Source organism: Salvia splendens, chromosome 8 (genome assembly GCF_004379255.2).
Source record: "Salvia splendens isolate huo1 chromosome 8, SspV2, whole genome shotgun sequence".
Taxonomy (NCBI): domain Eukaryota; kingdom Viridiplantae; phylum Streptophyta; class Magnoliopsida; order Lamiales; family Lamiaceae; genus Salvia; species Salvia splendens.
In genome coordinates this window covers 6,268,836-6,276,467 of record NC_056039.1, presented here as the reverse complement: position 1 = coordinate 6,276,467, position 7,632 = coordinate 6,268,836, and positions in this window count along the sequence as shown.

Sequence of the window (7,632 nt, the reverse complement as noted above, 5' to 3'; positions counted from 1 at the left end):
GTTGTACACACTTTATTCAAGCTGTTGACATTTGTGTATAAGTTGTTGACATTTCAATACAAGTTGGGGTCAGGCTTGCCTCTGTGCTCCTCGCTGATAAGGGCGTCCAGGCTACCCCAGTCCTGCCTAGAGGGGTAATTACAATTCATGTTTTTAAGGTTAATTACAATTAAAAATTATGACAATTATATGTACTAGCCATGTCAGCAACTAATATAACTATGTCAACTATGGTGCATATCGTGTCAACGGCACATACATGTCATGTTAACTACGGTACATATCGTGTCAACTACACGCACAACCATGTCAACTGCACATAGAAACCATGTCAACAATTATAAGTCATGTCAATTAGACATACAAGCCATGTCAACAACTATCAGAGTTGTTTTTTAGTGGTTAACATATACTACAAGTTATTGACATTTTCTTATTAGTTGTTGATATTTGATTTTGCTCTCTATTGACATTCTATTGTATGATTTTGTTTTTTTAATTTTAAGATTTGTTTTCTGAGTTGTACACACTTTATTCAAGCTGTTGACATTTGTGTATAAGTTGTTGACATTTCAATCAAGTTGTTGAACTGATTAACATTTGATATAACTGCTAAGTTCAAAAGTTTGAATCCACAATAACAGTTTTAAAACTCATCCAAAAAATAAGTTAACATCAAACATTAATATCACTTTTTGTTTACTTCTTTTTTACTAAACAACTCCGTGTACTTGTTGTTTAGCTCAAGCAATTTGTCCATGTTTGCTTCTATCCAATCATGAGCCAGTTGTAACAACGACGGCCTTTGGTTATTGTAAATTGATGAAATCATCGTGTAGCAATACCTTCCCCTGAGTATGTGGGGAATCTTTACACCACGCGCAGAGAAGCCAATATCCCATTCACTGCCCTTTTTGCCAACATAGGTCTCTATGTGCCTCATCAAATAGACACCACAGTCCTTCTTTGTTCGTGCTTGTGGCTCACTCTAAAGGCAGAAAGTTGATTGAAGACTTGTTTATATTTTCTGAAATATCTAACATTTTCATCTCTATGAAGTATGCTTCAAACATATCTTTCTGCAAAATATATAAATAACTAAATCAAACTACACAAACAAAGCATTTTAACATGATGTAGAAATTATGTCAACCAAATGTAGAGAATATGTCAATAACATAGATAAAATCATACCATTAAACCAATATCAATGTCATACTTCTCGAACGGATCCATATTTTTATGTGGCTTGTTGTTATCTATTATCTCAATGGTGTTTTTCTTCATCCAATATACTACAAGATAGTAATGGAAATTTGCACAAACTGGGAAGAAGACCTGTTTGACATGAAAGATAAAATGACATTAAAGATAAAATTATATCCAAAGAACACCTGTTCATATTCTTACGTAAATGTCATTGTGAGATCTTATTACCAAATCAATTTTTCTCCAGTTGAAATCTGGTCTTCTTTGAATCTCATTATTTGAGAAATGAAATTCTTCTTTGCTGTCGAAGCATCCCAATTATAGCTATGTCAATAGCCATGTCAAACAAATCATATACTCTGTTTTATAGCTATGTCAATAGCTATTGTATGAATGAAACACAATAAATCTATATCAATAACTCTTTCTGGTTCAACCTACAGTCATCCTAACAACTATTCAAACAAGCATATACTGTTATTATAGCTATGTCAATAGCTATTGTATGAAATGTTAATAATCTTAAAAATTTAAACAAATTCTTAACTGGAAGGTGATGCTTCCAATTGCGATTCTACCATGGCTAATCAACAAAAAAATTCAGTAGAAATTGAATTCATAAGAAAACAAATCCATATTTGTTTTAATACACTAAAATCGAAGCAATATACTTAAAATTTGAATCAATTGTTGAACCTGAAGAAGTCGGAACCACCGCTGATGTGGAACGCCGATTCTCTTCGATCGGCGCTTCAACCGATTCAGCTACAATCGGTGCTTCAACTGGAACCATTGTCACTGAGCTCCATTATCAAGTCTCTAATCTCCATCCCAGATAATCGAAAGACAGCCATGGTGTCCGGCAGCTCTTCTCTCGTGGCATCCATTAGCTTCTCCAGTGATTCCGCAACTCTCTTGAAGGCATTCAATGCAGAAAAACAGTGGATAGTATAGCATGTCACCACATCCAATCAAAGGAACAAAATCATTGCATTTTACAACCATTGCCTAAAAATCAATATAATTTCATAATTGCATTATCCTTGAAATTGAGTTCTTCATTAACATTGACTTGAATTAGAGTTTCCCCAGAATAGCTACAGGAACTGAAAAACCACTAACTAGTAGGGCTGGAATTGCAGCGCAGAAAAGCCAGGTTGCAGAAACTGTTGTCAGCAAATCAACACCAAATTAGTGCTAAGATCCCTAAATTTGTAAAACCGACGAAAATACACATTAAACAACTGAAGCTAAGAACCCTAATTTTTCAAAATGTGGAGATATTCATCACTCAGTTCAATTAGTTTAGTTGAACAACGCAGCGAGCAATCTCCAATCAATATGAAATGAATTAATCATAAGCTGAGTAGATCTTCCCCAATTATATCAAATTCAGGTAGAGAGAAAGAGATAGAGAGTACGGCGCGGACGGTGAGACTGAGAAATTGAATGTGGCATTCTCGACGAAGAAAAGAGTGAAAGAAGCGAAGCGGCGGGGAGCGGGCAACCGGAGACTCAGCCTGCTAGGAGGGGAAACAATGCCGCCATTTCCGCCGCTGGAGGTTCACAGAGTATGCCCGCCGCCACCCAAAACCACCTCTCAGAAGCTCCGCCTCCGCCTCTCCGAGATATTCTTCCCCGACGACCCGCTCCACAAGTTCCAAGGATCAGTCGTGGTTTTGGAAACTGATTTTGGGGCTGCAGTTCTTCTTCCCCATTAAAACACGAAATGACACTTATACCCCTGTGTTGACATAATGTGATAGTTATTGACATTTAGTTAATCTTGTGGATTAGTGGCTGATATTGCATCTCATTTCTCAATTTAGGTAAATAATCTCAACCTAACAGGACCCTATATATATATATATATATAGGGGGATATATTCGTTTCTTTTTTGTATCTTTTGTTCTTTGTTCTTTTTAATCTCAGCCCTAGATTGGTGCCACGTGTCATTTAATAATGCAGATTTTCAGTTGAATAATGCACACCGACTAATAATGCACCATTATAGTGTAATAATGTAGATTTTCAGTTGAATAATGCACACCGATTAATAATGCACCATTATAGTGTAATAATGCAGATCATCTGGATCGTTGATGAATGAGATCTAACGGCCCATATTAAGAAGAATAAAGGATCTAAGGGATGAATAGGAGAATAACGCTCCTATATATATATATATATATATATAAGTGAGACTAAAATTAATATATGAAAGTGGTATGCATGGATCACTAATTTATTTAATATATTTTTCTTTACGTTTCTTAAAATTTATAGTCACATTAAATGTGACACTCAACGTGGATGGATATAGTATTTAACTAGTCTAAGTAGGTAGCCATGATTGGTTTTGTTTTTGTAAGATGTCATAGTACATAGAGGCGTTTAGACATGATTAGTTTGTTTGACCTCCAATAGGAGTCATTTAGTTATATCAATAATGAGGGCTTTCCAATCCCATACAAAAGGCGAGGTACCACTTAAAGGAATAAGGATACTGACATATGAGATGTAACATGAGATATACGAAGGGTTTCAATGTTATGGAGAGAGTGTTTTTTGTATATCTAACCATTAATATCATCCATATGGACCGTGTCGTCTTCAATATTCAGACTTGTTAGCTTGATCCTTTCTAGTATTTCTCTCCATATCACTTATCCCGCATAAAACATCCATTAGTATTATGCTAGTTTGTGAAAAAATACAATCAGGATATGATCACTACATGCTATGCTTTGTAACCGAATGCAAAATAGGCCCCTAATGAATTCTTGAAATAACAGTGAATCAAAACTAATTTTGGGGTCAACACTTCACCTTCACAACTTAAGTCCCACTAGTTGTTGCTACATTCAATCTTGTAAGTGTAAGAATATTTTTATTCTTAAGTGACCTATGTATCTATTGGTTTAATATTATGGATTAAGTTCATATTAAAAGTTAAGAATTCCAATATAAAAGATGATACAGTGATGGATCGGTGTCAATTAAAGAATTAGAATTCGGGTGTATTGATAACCCTCTTCTCTTACCTCTAATTATTTAATATAATAGTATCAATGTATGTATGTATGCATAAGGTTTCATTACAATTATAATACGAGAGTATTATAATACTTGTATATGAAAAGTATTGATTACGTGTATACATATGTGTAAGTATGTTAGCATGTGAGATTGTTATACATATATATAATATTATATATATTAATGTGTATGTATGGTAAGCATGAAATTATGAAGACAGTTTATTAGTAAACTAATTCATAAACTATCAACCGATGCATCTCTTTGTGGGAGTCGGTTGTAGTGAATAAACTGCATGGCAGCAGTTTTGTGCGAAACGACGCAATCTTACAGAAACGGTGTATAATGCCTATATAAGAATGTTTTCAGTCATATAAAGAGATAGACAATTACCGAAAACATATGCACATAAAAGGCATACTTACGGTATATACATATATTATATTATAGAAGATCTTGATTCTTTATCCATCAAAAGAATCAATAAAGACTTGAGGTCAAAAGGAGATAAAATCAATTGGAGAATCCAGTTAAAGAAGATAAACATCAAAAGGTGGATTTCAACCTCTACATCAAATGAAGAAAGCATGGATGAAGGTTGGTGCTTTTATCTCCACTTTATAGTATAAATGTTGTGGTTGAATTAATTCAAATCTAGAATTAGATTTCATTATCGAAATCATTAAAGTATTGAGATATGGCTTATAGTAAGCACCGTATAGGTTAAAGCCCACACCATTGAAGCGGTCGCCGAAAACCGCCTATGGATTTGACATGCATATTTTGGTATTGCCGGATTCAACAACGACTTGAACGTGCTCTATTCTTCACCACTCTTCAATGATGTTTTGAATGGTGTAGCACCGGCGATAGACTTCACCGTCAACGGAAATGCATACCACATGAGCTACTATCTCGCCGATGGTATCTACCCAAGGTGGTCGACTTTCGGGAAGACGCTCAGCAACCCGCAAGACCCGAGACAGGTGCTTTTTTGCGCAGCGTCAAGAGTCCGCTCGGAAAGAAGTCGAAAGAGCTTTTGGGGTCCTTCAAGCCCGATTCAACATTGTGAAGGCCCCGTCTCGGCTGTGGTACGTGAAAAATATCGCCGACATCATGTACACATGTATTATCTTGCACAACATGATTATAGCTGACGAAGGACCGATGGCGGCTAGCTTTTACGATGAAGATGAAGCCGGAAGCTCAACCGCGAGGTCTCCCCCACGCCGAGGTGTGCATACGACGGTGGGCGAGAGGATCGAAACAAGGAACACAATGCGCGATACCCGAGTCCACATTGAGCTACAAGAAGACCTAATCAAACATATTTGGGCGAAATTCGGTCACGAGTAGTGGACTTTTTTAATTTTACGAATTTAATTATGTAATTTTTAATTTTTAGAATTTTAATTATGTACTTTTTAATTTTTAGGTTTTTAATTATGTAATTTTTAATTTTTTTATAATTTGTAATAGTATTCCGGATATTTTTAATGCATTTTAATTTTGTGGAAATGTTTTTATTTAAATTGAATAATAGAATGGTAGGACAGCTTGTCATTGCGGAAGAGTACGATGTGGGTGTTGTGCTATTGCCTAAGAGCAGGGAGTAAAAGTGGATCCGAGCCCACATCCGTGCTCGTTGGCAAGAGCACGGATGGGGATGCTCTTACTCCCTTTTCAGGGGTAATTACATGTTTCATACAAAATATTTTACCTTTGTTTCAATTTAGTACAAAAAGTATTAAGTTTACATATTTCATACAAAAAGTTACATTAGTGTTTTAAATTAATACATTCCGTTAAATATTTTAAACACCGTTAGTTAGTTTATAATTTGTCCAACTTATCATCATAATAAAAGAATAATTACAGATTTAATACAATTAATCACTCTAAAAAATAATAGTCAATATTAATTCTTCCAGCAATTGATCGTGGTTTAAAAAAATCTTGTCCCTCAATATACTCTATTTTTTTATTGTATTCTTTATAGAACACAATATAAAATAAGTCCATATTTCATCTTTACAAAATGGCTAATTTGAGCTTCAAACAGTCAATAAGTCATTATTTAATTTTTACAAAAAAGATTCAATATCTTTTTAGTTGTATTCTCTATTGTTACATGAGAAAGCTTCGACAATAAAATGCAATTTGCTAATTTGATGGTGAAGAGTGGTGATTTTTTTCTATGCGTTTTTCATTTTTGTGAGTAATAAAAATAACTGTATTTGAAATAATTAATGGAAACTTTTAATATAAAACTTTTTGTATAAATTTGAAACATTGATAAAACTTTTTGTATGTATAATATAATTGGAAGTAACGGTATTAGCAAAGACTTAAGAGCATCCACAACCGTGCTCTTGCCAGCGGCACGGTTGTGGGCCCGACCCCACTTTTTCTGCCTGCTCTCTGGCAAGAGCACAACACCCACAACTGTGCTCTTCCGCAAGGACGAGCACAATTAATTTAAAATTTAATTACACAAAAACATTTCCATAATACTAAAATTCATTAAAAAACCACAATAAATATTACAAATTACAAATAAAATAAAAAAGACATAATTAAAATCCTAAAAATTAAAAATTACATAATTAAAATCCTAAAAATTAAAAATTACATAATTAAACTCCTAAAAATAAACAAATTACATGATTATTGGCTAATATTACCCGAGGAAGACTACGCATCCGGCGGCACCAACCCCAATTGTTTTTTGAGACCCAATATCATGTCCTCGTGCGTTTGAAGTTGCGTGGGGGTCATAGTTGACCTATCGGCCATATTGAGTTGGGCCAAAAGGGCACACAACGAGTTGTTCGAGGGTGGAGGTGGAACATAGGGTGCGGGTTCGGGGGCGGGGGCCGATGGAGTCGCGGAGCGCCGGCGGTCGGCCGCCGCCTTCTTCCTTCCTTGCTGTCGGCGTTGGGAACCGCTTGGTCCGGCGTCGGGGCTACCCAAGTTAGCTCCGGCGAGTTGGCTAGCCACTTCTTCGGAGCCGGAGTCGGATAGGGATACCGACCTTGACCGTTTGGAGGAGCCGCTAGAGGAGGATGTTACGCTTCCCATATACCTCGGGTGGAACCGCGTTTTCTACCAAACGTTGAGGTACTTGAACGACTTACCGTTCAAGGATTGGTAGGTGCTCAGCGCGGCAGTGATGATGTCGACCTCGCTCCGGCCGCTCCCGGCATTCGGCGACTCCTGGAGGAAATAGCCATTGAACTTGCCAATTTCTTCGTTGGCTTGGCCGATGCAGTTGCGCACCATACTCTCGTTGCGCTCGATCGTTCCCGGCGGCCGGTTTGCATTGTACCGGCGAGAGACGCGCCACCAAAAGTGATCGCCGGATTGGTTCGTGCCAACCGCCG